This window comes from Xyrauchen texanus, unplaced genomic scaffold (genome assembly GCF_025860055.1).
Source record: "Xyrauchen texanus isolate HMW12.3.18 unplaced genomic scaffold, RBS_HiC_50CHRs HiC_scaffold_458, whole genome shotgun sequence".
NCBI classification, from domain to species: Eukaryota; Metazoa; Chordata; class Actinopteri; order Cypriniformes; family Catostomidae; genus Xyrauchen; species Xyrauchen texanus.
In genome coordinates this window covers 13,123-26,997 of record NW_026266426.1, presented here as the reverse complement: position 1 = coordinate 26,997, position 13,875 = coordinate 13,123, and the positions used below count along the sequence as shown (strand labels likewise).

General features: G+C 35.4%; 1 long non-coding RNA gene across 1 annotated transcript; it reads right to left on the bottom strand.

Moving 5' to 3' along the window:
• Window positions 1–5,361: 5,361 nt before the first annotated feature.
• On the bottom strand, window positions 5,362–8,997 carry LOC127642184 (uncharacterized). Its single transcript, XR_007970317.1, has 3 exons — window positions 5,798–8,997; window positions 5,613–5,696; window positions 5,362–5,497 (listed from the first exon to the last, which is right to left on the bottom strand). It is a non-coding gene; the product is annotated as an uncharacterized LOC127642184 (long non-coding RNA).
• Window positions 8,998–13,875: the final 4,878 nt, after the last annotated feature.

The following is a 13,875-nucleotide window of genomic DNA, read 5'->3' as shown; positions in this document are numbered from 1 at the left end:
AAGTGGAAAATGTCATAACTCTTTCAAAAACTGATCACATTTGCAACACGGCTAGTCATTCTTTCAAAAACTGATCTCATGCTTTCATTACAGTTATATTACAGTTACAGTTATATTTTCTTTCCACATAATCATTGTTGCAGTACACAAGATTTCTGTAACATGTAATGAGAACGTTTGGTTTAATCACCAAAACAAAACAAAAATGTATGAACTTTTTTCAATTTAGTACTTTTTATTTGCAATCAGTTAATTCAACAGAAAACAATGCAAGATACATATTTCTAATCACCCTTGGTGCTGAATGAATGTATGTGACTGTACTAAAAACATATTTTTAAAGCATGTAAAATATTATCAAAGAACACATCAAAAGTCATTCATGTGAGAAATAATATATATTTTACAACACTGGTTGCATTGTGAAACAAAATATATATATACACAGTAAATAGAAATCATCTTAAATGCACAATACATTAATTCATATCAAGCCTGTCTTCAACATTTGGCAATACATTTTCATCAACATAACAGTGAATATCTTGTTGTTCAAACACCGTTGGAAAATCTTCTGCATGACGAATCCAGGCTTGACATTGCTCTGCACATATGTAATTGCAAGCCTCATCCATGGCGTGATGGAGGGTGACATGCTTATGGACAGGGTTGGGGGGTAACGGTAATGGGAATATGTATTTAAAATATGAAATATAAGTAACTGTATTCCACTACAGTTACAATATAAATAATTGGTATTTAGAATGCAGTTACATTAAAAACTATTTTGATTACTGAAGAGATTACTTTGCATTTTATTGTCATTTGTTTCATTTAATATTCAGTCCTTTCAGATGGAAAATATTTATACATAGAAATGATGCGATCCAAAGAGCATTTACTTGTATGTTATCCAATTGTGATCACCAGGTAATTATGATTGGTCTAATCATATGTAAGAGCATATTGAAAGCTCTTACAGGAATTACTGTAGTTTATACCTTACCAACACACAATAATCAGACCAGTTTAAAATCAACTGACATACCACATGATTAATAGATTAGCCATTAATAACAGTTGGATTAAATGAGAGAGAAATGCATTAAACCAAATGAGAAGAGATGCAAATGAAAAGTTTATAGTAATAGCATTATGACAGGCAGTTACTGTGAATGAAAAGTTTATATACAGTCAGGTCCATAAATATTGGGACATCGACACAATTCTAATCTTGTTGGCTCTATACACACCACAATGGATTTGAAATGAAACGAACAAGATGTGCTTTAACTGCAGACTTTCAGCTTTAATTTGAGGGTATTTACATCCAAATCAGGTGAACGGTGTAGGAATTACAACAGTTTGTATATGTGCCTCCCACTTTTTAAGGGACCAAAAGTAATGGGACAATTGGCTGCTCAGCTGTTCCATGGCCAGGTGTGTGTTATTGCCTCATTATCCCATTTACAAGGAGCAGATAAAAGGTCCAGAGTTCATTTCAAGTGTGCTATTTGCATTTGGAATCTATTGCTGTCAACTCTCAATATGAGATCCAAAGAGTTCAAGTGAAAATGGTTTGAGTTCCAGGGCTGAGTAAGAATGTTATCAGTAACATTGCTAACACTGTTCTACATTAGAGAAATACTAAACCATAATAATGAGCCTTTAAAATAAAATTTTACAAGCGCACACACAACGCAACACCGGGAAAAGCGGAAATGATCCTGAAGGTGTCGGAAAAATCAGCAAGAGACTGTCTGAACATTGTTAATTTATAGAGAGAAATGCACATTAGGGTTGAGCAAACAGACAATGATCTTGGGGATCAATGATGGTCAGAGTGATCGCCAATAGCTGATGCCTTTGACAATGTCATGGCGATATTTGGCTCATTTACCCATTAATCTATTAAATTATTATTATCAAATTAATATTACAAATAATCTGCCCGTAGACACAAAGAAACGTGTTTGAAGAAACACTCTTTATTATATTAAATAATATATACTTTAATATTAAGTACAGATGACAGAAAAGCTGTATATGCCCATATATGACACGCTGATACAGAGTCATGCAGTCTCAGTGGAAAGCGTGCATCTAAAGATCTCACACTTTATTTTTTATGAGTGCTGCAAATGACCTCAGACATTATTGTGAACACAACTCTGCAGCCTGTAAAATAATACAAACTATATCAAATAATACAAAATTTATCAAATAATACAAAAACACCTTCACTTCGAACATGATTTATGTTTCCGTGATTATTATCATCATTATAATTATTATTCTTACATTTATAATTGTTTTTATGTCTTCATTTGTGTAAGTATTTTTCAGCCTGCATGTTTAGACGGATTATTTTATCACTTTATTATTTATTTATTTGCTTTTTCGTTTCATTTGGAGTGCAATTTGAATTTAGAAATGTATTTGATTCAAGTTTTTCGTTTTTTTCAATGCAAAATCAATAAAACAAAATATTCACTAATCCCTCAGCCCCCAGGTTTCCGATGTGATTGGATATTTGTTATTTGTATATATATATACAACAGTTAGTTCCGGTCAAATCTGATTGGACGAGGGAGGTTCCATGAGCACTGATGGTCTGAAAGGATCAGCACTTGGACACATCACTCCGCTTGTGTTCGTGCCATTCTAAACTAAGGTGTAAGTGCAGTATATATGTGTTAGTCTTTATTTTTGAAATTACATATGTTAGCTAGCAGTTGGTGGCAAAAGATAATTGTGTGTAATATGAGCCAGTTGGTGACCTAAAGTAAATCCGTTTACATAGAACAGCACTCTGTGATCGCTCGTATAACCACTACATTACTTAAGCTAGGATATTGTTTTAAATGGCTTTAAATGAACAATTTCAGGATTTAGGCTCATTGCAGCTGAGAGACACAAAGGACTGTTTGATTACAGAACTTGAAGTGCTTACCGAGTTTCCACATTGGATACACACTGTTTAAAAATGTTGGAGGACATCGCTACCCATGCTTGGATGCTATTTTTCCACTGAGAAAGCTGACCTTCAGAATGCTGACAGCATATCTGCTTGGGAGTGGCAACAGGTGATCACTCACGCTCCGTCTCTCTCTCTCTCGCTCTCTAACAAACACACACACAGACAAAGACACATAGACACGCACACACCCATCAATCCATCCTTGTTTATCCACTAACTTGTTAGAAACAGCACAAGCCATGATATTATTTCTGAAGTGAACTTTTTGAATTACTAACTGAGGTTTGGATGCATCATTTGTTTTGAACCATCATTTGTTTTGATCCGTAGCGTAATAAAGTAGTTCCATGCACAAATGTGTTTATATGACCTTACTCGGTTTTTCCTAAAAAAAATTATTTACTTGTTCATTGAACTGTTGTAGGCTATATAAGCAATATCACACTCGCAAATCGTGAAGGAGGGAACAAAACAAATTCACACACACGATATATTTTCCTGGATAACGAAATACCCTACGGGTAGAGAATGCACGGATGAATCTTGTTTGCCAGAGAGATCAAGACTGTTGTAAATCCATCTTTCAAAAAGTTGAACACATTTTAAATGCACTTATTTTTTTCCAGTTTCATTTGAACTTTATTTGTATTTATTTTAACTAAAAGTTCAAAGTTTGAAATGAAGGTGTCTTGCTTTATTGTGTAAGCTTAACCCTAACCATGTTTACCGTAAATTACCCCATAGTACCACCTAGCGTCCAACCTGCGGTAGTTCGTCGTTTTCCTGCTGAGTTTTTTTTTTTTTTTTTTAAACCAAAGGATCGAAAAAAGTATAATTTAGGAACCAGTATCGAAGTCAAGATATCAGTATCGAAAATGTTTTAACGATACCCAGCCCTATCTCTGAGATGTCTGTTTATGCTAGAAAACATCACATTCTAATTAAAATCTACTAATATTTTGCAAACACTTTAAATCATAAACGTATCAAAGATATCTGCTGAATGTCTTACTGTCATCCGAGAAGGAACGTCACATAGATGTACTGCAGATGAGAAAACAACCTATAAAATACATCATCCAGATCTAAAAACACACATCAAATAGACGTCTGTGTGATGTAAGTGTGCTATACATATAGTTTCGGCTCACGTGTAGATTTGCATACACATCAGAACTTTAGTACCCCGGTCCTTTGCATTGCAAGTGCAGCACTCTATCAGTTGAGCTACCTGATAGTACATGAGCAAGCTTGTAAATGTACTTCATTATGTAATGCAGATGTTTAAATGTATCACTTTACCAGTCATACAAGCCATGACGACGCAATGCCATAAACCTTATTAGCGATTTTATTATGCTTCAATCGAATAGAACAATCGTATGTTTATGTCTTGTGGCTATACTATTGAAACAGTGAGTATTTTAATCTTTATGGACTGGCACCATTCTGAGTTTAATTTATTATATGTAGTAATCAATATTATGCCATTGTAGAACGAAGGATGGCGGGGCCGGGTCGGAACAACACGTGCCCGGTCCCCAATCAGCCTGATGGGGTGCGCGAGGGATAAAGGCGACCGGTGACGACAGTTCGAGAGAGAGAGAATTATGTGGTTGTTTTTGGTTAAGTTGATCATTAAAATATAATGTATATTGTTAAGCTGGTTCCCAGTAAACACAGAACGTTCCCCTAACGTTCTCATATGGTTCCCATTTGGTTATTTTTTTGGGAACCAAATAAGAACGTTCTAGGAACGTTCCCTGCAGGTTGTTATTTTACAACCTAAAGAGAACCTTCCCAGAACGTTCCCTGCAGGTTATTTTTAGGTTTAATTTTTATAACCTAAAGAGAACCTTCTGGGAAGGTTCGCTACAGGTTGTTATTTTATAACCTAAAGAGAACCTTCCCAGAATGTTCCCTGCAGGTTATTTTTAGGTTTAATTTTTATAACCTAAAGAGAACGTTCTGGGAAGGTTCCCTACAGGTTGTTATTTTATAACCTAAAGAGAACCTTCCCAGAACGTTCCCTGCAGGTTATTATTTTAATATCACTTACCATAATTAACAGGCAGTAGAGGGCACTCATATTGAATATTTATAGGGTTTCCTTACCATCTTCCTGGAATGTTTCAGGTCTTTAAGTAATTTACTACTCAACCGATGACTTGAATCAGGTATGTTATATCTATATTATAGATTATAATATAGAAATTATATAACTTTTAAAGATTTTTCATGGTTTATTTGAAAGATTTTTCATTTTTTATGGTATACAATTACATACATTGTTGGGCCGAAATCTATTTGGCAAGACTGAACAAAACAACACTACAATTTCACTACAGAGTTTAACAGTTTTATTAAAACAAGAACAAATGGGAGGGAGGTTTTATTTCAACAGGAACAATAAAATAAAAAACTGACTGTTGTATTCCAGATGTGTTCCTCAGGACACCAACCCCAACTGCTGAATACAGGGGAAACATTATTGTGCATCATTCACCTGTCACCCATCTGTGAATGGATGTGAAAATGGATTAGCTCCTAAGGTTATTTGCCAGTAGTAAACAAGTAGCTACTATTGTTGTGATAAATGCACACAGAAGGACACATAGGTGTTGGACCCGACCTAGTGGTGGATAACCTCACTTTGCACCATTGAGGCTTCCAGTGGATAAAGCAATTTCCAATTGACTACATGCATCAAACCTGCCTAGGTGTTTAAAAGAAAACACAACATTAGTATCACTAAGGTTGTAATTTTCTAAGAGATGTACATTTATGAGGGGACACTGACAAGTGAAAAGAACTGACCTGTGCTAGTTTGCTCTTTATACACTGGCAGCCAATGTATACCATGTGACCTATATAACCCAGTTGTAGGTTAGAGACAAAAAGATTCATATGAATGTGATTTTTAAAAGTTCTGATTCACCATTACATCCTATAACAAAATATATAACAATTACAAATGATCCATGAGTGTTTTAATTTTTATAATCTTAACATTATTCACCTCAGAATGCTATTTCATTTTACTTTACCATCACGGTTCACTGTAAGGTTGTTGAATATGATGTGCCACACCCCGGAAGTGATGTCATAGCCACATAACCTATATTTTTTTATCACATACTTGCTTATGATGAGCTCAATGTTGATTTTTAGTAATGGAATAATTTACATGTAAAGATAGAAATTAAGAAGCTTAACTGTCCCACTTTACCCACTTTGCCAGTATTTTGACTTCACATTTCCAGGTTTCTCAAAAGCAGGACGTCATACTTGTAAACTTGTATTGCAGTGAATGAAAGACCACATTACCCCTGGTGGTCTTCGGTCACTTTTGACCGAAAAGTTTTGTATTTTGAATTTTTTAAAACATAGCTTCATCGGAATGGTATGCACGGGATCTAGTGGTTACACCATGAAATTACATGTTTTATTTTATTTTCTCTCAACAGGTGGCGCTAGTCTGCCTTCAAAAACAATGGATTTAAAAGGCCCAGTCTATGTTAATCTGAAATACTGCTATAATTGAAAAATGAAATTAGATTTAAAAAAAAATATATTATTATTTTCAATGGCAAAAATGGACCATAATTATTTCATAAATATGAATTGATATAAAATGCTCTCAAAATACAAAACAAAACTATTATTGAACTAAAGTATTGATTTTGCTTAAGTTTCATTTTCAGGTGTCCAGTCATGAAGAACACAAATGAGGAGCACCACAGGGTAAAATATGTTTGTTTGTAATTTAGTAATATAGCGCAAGGTATCATTATATTGTATTTCATCTGCCTCTGGTAAAGAAATTAAGTAAAACCTTTCTGCTCTTCCTTGTCAGATATCCTGTTTATCTGTTCTGCGCACACACTGTGTGTGTGTGTGTGTGTGTGTTGGACTGAGTATGTATTATGCCCTATTCAACTACGCCTCTGTTTAATGCATATAGAGGAAACACACTTGTGTCATTCACCAGCTTTCACCCATCTGTGCCTTTCCTGTAATGCTGACACTCGGTCCTTCCAAACCAGCCAAATGAAGAAATCTTTAAACAGATGAAGACCTGAAAAAACTCAATTTAGCATATGATATGTATTTTTCAGACCATTAAATAAAATTGAACAGTTCATTCTTAGAATTAAACTGTATAGGGCCTTCAAAATGATGATACCAAAATAACATTTTGTTAAGAACCAGAATTTAAAAAGGATATTAAGATGTCTATAATATTTCTTGGAATACAATGCAACAAAAATTGCTAAAGTCAACAGATTTTACTAATAGATCTACAAATCTCTGTGTAAAAATAAAATAACGATGCTGCCATTTCTCTAAAGGCAGTTGTGGCCTAATGGTTAGAGTCAGACTTGTAACTCAAAGGTCTCAATACAGACAGGAAACAACTGAGGTGCCCTTGCGCTTTACCCCCGATCTCTCCCACTGTCCAAGGTTTGCGTGTTCACTACTCCTAATGTGTAAACTAACTTGGATGGGTTAAGTGCAGAGGCCAAATTCCGAGTACTTGGCCTTCACTGTCACTAAAGTCAAATTTTTTGTCATTTTGGCTTCATCTCAGATGAAAATAGTACAAGAAATTACTTGTCACAGACAAAGTTGACATTTTTATGGACGATCTTATAGTTGAACACCTCCAGAGGGACAACGCAAAAAGAGCCGCAATTCAGATAAAGACTTTTAAGTGTTTGTTATTTTTGCCTTGGGCAATTTTTGTATTTGTATTATTCTAAATATTTTTTAAGAAAACTAAATCATGTTGTGATGATTCATAAACCTTTTTAAACAAGACTAGGAGTAATTTTTCCTTATTAATACTAAATTAATTTTAGTAATCAAATAGTAATATTAGCAGACGCCCCTAGAAACCGAACCTAGAACTGAACTGGTTAGATGCTCCGCTGGCGACCCTGGATTGACGTCTTGCATCTTTAATCTAAAGGTAAGGGCATATTTGATTACAGTGGATTATGAAAATGTTTTAAAAGGATCTAGGTATTACAGTGGAATAGAAATACAACACTTCCCCAAAAGACCATAAAACAGTTGCAGCTCATACAGAACGCTGCTGCCATATTGAGGAACCAGAAAATGTGAACATATCACACCAGTCCTCAGATCTTGTTTACACTGGCTCCCAGTTACATTTAGATCTAATTTATAGCGTCTTATCAACTCACTGTCATCCATTGTGTGCAAAACATTTCTTCTCCCTCTTCGTCTTTGTCATTTTCTCCTGTTAAAAAAAACTCTTAAGCCTCTTAAAAGTCCTTACTCCTAACAATTTTGACCTTAAGACCTCTTTTAACCTCTTTCTGAATTACTTCACTAGGATTTTTATTTAATTTTAAGAGTAAACACCCACATTTCTAAAAACTTTCTTAGGATTTTGTCACTATAGCTACTCTTTGCAATTATAATTTTTATGAATACGGGCCCAGATGTGCTATTACAGTAGTCACAGTCAAATCTAGACTCAAAACACATCTGTTTAGCTGTGCATTTACTGAATGAGCACTGTAACACTGTTCGTACTATAATTATTCTTATTTCTTTTGATTATTTTAATTTCTTCTATGTAAAGCACTTTGAATTACCATTGTGTATGAAATGTGATATAATAAACTTGCCTTGCCTGTCCCTGCATGTTTCATTCTAAAACCTGTAGAAATGTCCTGCACATATTGTCAATGTATAAATAAAACAATATCCTGCAAAAAAAAAACTAAAAAAACTGCAGGATTCCTGTAGGTTATTTTTGTATGCAAAACGGTTTCGTTCACAACTAATTAACATATGATGCACCTTGCACTTCTCTTACATGTTTGATTTACTTTAAATTCTATAAGATCGATTTCATCACTGCATTTAAAAAATTATAAAGCTTCTTTAACAGGGCCACGTGCAAAACGCGCTAGACAGCTCTGGGTAAGCGCTCACAATCCCACAAATTATCACACTATGAAAAAACATAAATTTCCACATATTATTCCATATCATTCTACTTACTTCTCAACCATTTGCATTGCACATCAAAGCCGAATGCTTCCACCATAAGGGCTGCCACGCGTTGATAGAGTAAACTCGCGTCTGTGTATAGCTGGTTCTTCGCTTGCATGCATGCTTATTGGCGACTCGCATATATCGCCACCTATGGGTTGTTGAATATGTATTATGTTATGTATATTCCCCATCCCATCCAGGTACCCAACACTGACTGCACAATCGATTCATTTTAATTGTTAATTAATTTCGTAAATTTAGCCAATTTAGTTAACATAATCATATTCAAAAGTTTATAAATATATAACTTATATTTACTATTTACTAAATTATTGTGGTATATCACTTTTTGACAAGGTAACGCAAGGTATCATTATATAAATGTACATTTAAAAAATAAATATAATATAATATAAATATACATTTGTGCGCGTGCCATTGTCCGCGAGCGGGCATATATAAGCAGGGGTTGTGACCCCTCTGCGCGCAGAACCCGGTTTTCATTGTAAGTGGACATCCTATTCAACCAGCATTTTTGAGGTAAAGTACTTTTTAACATAACTGATTTTACTTTTAAAACAGACGAACCCCCTACAAAGGTAAATGACACTTCAAACTTTGAAGAAAGTAAATAATAAAATATAATTATAGCATAACGTTACCGTTATATAGGCTAACGTAGGCCCATACTGTAACTTAACCACATAAATAAGATAAATAAGATAAATAACTGCCGCTTTCACCTAATGAACATTTTTAATTGTCACAAAATTGATTAACTGTCTTTTCCATTAAATGTACAACTACTTTTCACATAAACAATGTTTTTCCGGTTTTTTTCCCCACCGTCCACTAGTCGCTATAATTAAATACCGTTAAATGCCGTTAAGTCTGTGTGACGTCATTTGGGATAATAGAGAAAACCCGCTCATATTGAAATGAATTGTTTCGTTTCATCAGTCATGTCTGTGATGTTATCGTTACTTTAGAATAAATAAAATATATAATTATTAATAATACTATCTTTACTTTGTATGAAAAGCGAGCGAGTGAGCGCTGGTTGCTTGGCTGCGAGCGCGTGAGCGCGCCGCTGGTGGTGTACGCGCCAGCGCTCGCAGCCAAGCCTGTGAGAGCGAGACGTGGCTTGTAAAGATGAGATCAGATCAGAAATCGGCCATTCGTCTGTCTGTCATATTATTATTATTAATACCACTACATTTAATAATATTTATAAATATAAATATTGTTTTATTAATAACAATAATTATTATTATATTTTATTTCAATCATTATTGTTAGTAGTGTTAATAATAATTATTATTATTAGTATTACTACTACTTCTACTATTAATAATAGTTAAACTCAAATAATAATACAATAAGTTATTATTATTAATACTATTCATAATTATAATTATAATGACAATAATAATAATTATATTTTATTATTACTGTTAACAGTATTAAAAATAATAATACTAATTAGTAGTAGTATTTTCAAGAAAGAAAATGTATTTTACTGACTTAATATGGTTTCTTGTTTGTTAGTGGGTTGTAAAGTCTCATCAGATGCATTACTGCATTCTTCTCATGCATTTTTTATGCAATTGATATATCAATAAATCAAGAGCCTTTATTAACTTTAGGAATTTATACCTTGAAAATAATTATTCTCTTCTCTTTTTTTTCAGTATATTGCAGTCTGATTATTGTAAGTGATACATCTAGCAGTCATCCTGATTAGTCAAAAATCATTGCTGAAATTGAATGCATTTTAATTCGTACAGATTCATATCTCACTCATATTTAGACATGTTTCTACTTTCTCTCCCCTTTCCTTGTGTCAACAGCAGCTAACTACACCCCAAAGGCTCTTTTAAGAGCCCTAGCACAGAGCGACTTTGGCTTTGTAAGTATATGTTTTGAATGCCTGTCACATACCTTATTTAAAAGTTATAAGTCAGATGTTAGGCTGGGGACTGATAGAGATTTCATGATTCAATTTGATTCACAAGCTCTCGAAGTTTCTGATCTTGTTTCGATTCATGATGCCAGCATTAAACCAACCCAATCTGATGATGATCTTTTTTTCATTTATTAGATTCTACATCGTTCTCAACTGCCTCTTCCTCAAAGTTTTTTCTTGTAAGTAATATTCTTTAGCTTCACTTCAAGGTTTGTTTATTATTTTTTATTATTTATGAAGTCATCTAAGACTTTTAAGTAACTTCATGTGTTTTTAATGATGGATTACCTGGCCATAGGCTACTTTCACAGACACATAAACTATGTTGATGTTGATATTGTCTATGCTAACAGAAAGTGTCCATAATAACAGTTAAGTAAGAATACTAATCATTATCTACTTTCCCCTACCCTTTCCCCCCAGCCTCTGGACCCATCAGTGCCAAGGCTTCAGCAAGCACTTTGTGTTCAGTTGCTCTGGTCTCCACAATTTAGCGAAAGGGGTAGTGTTACATATAGTATGTGAACAAGTAAATGGACACTTTAATGACAGGGTTCCTACTCAGTTTGGAAAAGTATTGAAAAGTATGGAATTATATATATATATATATATATATATATAAAAGAAAACAGTTTATGGAAAAATATTTGTGTTGCCAGACTGTTGCCTCTGTATCGCTTTCTAAAATATAATAAATATCTAAAACCTGACAATGCTAAAAGAAAAATAATCGGAGAAAAGTCAAGGGTCGAGAGCTCCACTAAAGCAAACAAACAAATGAAACATTTTCAACCTAACATGAACATCTAAAACTCTGTTAATCTCAATAAGAACTTCTGAGCGATTCACTGTGCCAATAAATGTCCACATACTTTTGGCCATGTGGTGTAGGTACAGTGAAATATTGCATAATGTGTCATTACCACATTTTCATCAAGTCCAATATTTTGAATTTAGAATGGATTCGAAATCCAAGAGACAACGCTACACAAGGCAGTGGAAATATGCACGTAGATCATTGGATGAAAGGTTTATTGGAGAGGAATCATCAGAATCGTCAGATCATCCAATAACACCTCATCCAATAACAACTCCACCAATAAAACCTCAACACATCAATTACATTGATGAAGACATCTCAAGTGTCATTGAAAGTGTGGAAATTGGTGTCAGTGGGCAGAGCTGCAGTTCGGGACCTGACCGTGTGGACGATGGGCTCAGTGAGGGAAACTGCATTTCAGAAACTGAGAGTGAAAACGAAATGGCCTCAACTTCACTCACAACATTCCTACAAGAATGGGCAACAAAACACTTAATCAAGCATAATGCCATAGATGATCTCCTTAGAGCGACTTAAAAAAATGGACACCCAGACCTCCCATCAACAGCAAGGACATTGCTGAAAACTCCAAGAATAGTTAAATCAGTGGTAAAGTCTGGAATGGAGTGTGTCCACTTTAATTTAAGACAGAGCCTTCATGAGCAGCTGCAGCGCTATCCAAGGGAGATAATGGAAGGAGTTAGCACTTTGGAACTGTCATTTAATATAGATGGCCTGCCCATTTTTAAAAGCAGCAGGACACATCTTTGGCCCATCCTCTGTGCCATTCACCTGCCACCTATCAGTGTCTTTCCTATAACACTGACACTTGGTCCCACCAAACCAATGAATCTGGATTTTGCTGAGGAAGCAATAAAGGACATTCAGGAAATACTTGACAATGGTTTGGATGGAAAAGAAATAAAAATCAGATGTGTTGTGTGTGACGCACCCGCAAGAGCCATGGTAAAAAAGATCAAACAGTATTCCGGGTATTATGGGTGCGACAAATGCACACAGAAGGGCACATGGGTTTCTGGGCGAGTGACTTACCCAGAGGTGGACAACCTCACTCTACGCACCAATGACACATACCGTGGTGAAATGACAAGACGTCAGGAGAATGAAGACATCCCAATGTCTCCCTTTTTGAGCCTCCCATTGGACATGGTAGAGCAGTTTCCAATTGACTACATGCACCAAGCCTGCCTGGGTGTAATGAAAAACTCATCACAGCGTGGATTAGAGGAGACAGAAAGGTGAGAATGTCTGCTGGGCAAGTAAATGAGGTGACCCAACGGTTGCTGTCACTCAGGAAGGCCATTCCAAGCTGTTTTTCCCGAAAACCAAGGAATCTAGTAGACATTGACAGGTGGAAGGCAACTGAACTGCGGCAGTTTGCTGTATATACTGGCAAGATCGTGCTGAAGGGGATTCTGGCTGACCAGTTGTATGACCATTTCATGGCGTTTAGTGTTGCCTTGAGCCTTCTGCTTTGCCCTACACTGGCAGTGGACCACAACAGCTACAGTCAAGAGCTAATGACATACTTTGTTGGAAAAACAAAAGAACTGTACGGAGATCACTTCATGGTGTACAATGTACATTCGATGGTACATCTACCAGAACAGGCACTGGCTTTTGGCAGTCTCGATGCTTGCAGTGCATTCCCTTTCGAGAACTATCTTGGGAAGCTGAAACGACTCGTAAGGTCAGGAAAGCGGCCACTTATTCAAGTGGTCAAACGGCTGGTGGAAAGACCAAATTCCCCACTATCTATGGTGACCTCCAAGTCCAAAATCAATAGGCCTAACAATGCCTTCATTCTTACTGAAGGACACTGTTGCGAGGCCATCGAAGAGAGAGAAGAAGTAGATGGTTCCCAGATGCTGTTGTGCAGACTTTTTGAAACAACCGAACCGCTTTTCAGAGATCCATGTGACTCAAGAATACTTGGATGTTTCAAAGCGCAATCAAGACAATCAGTTATGAAGCTCATACCAGAATGGCAACTGACAAGAAATGCCATAATGGTAGAAAAAAGACAAGAGATTATTTTCTTAGCAATCCTGCATG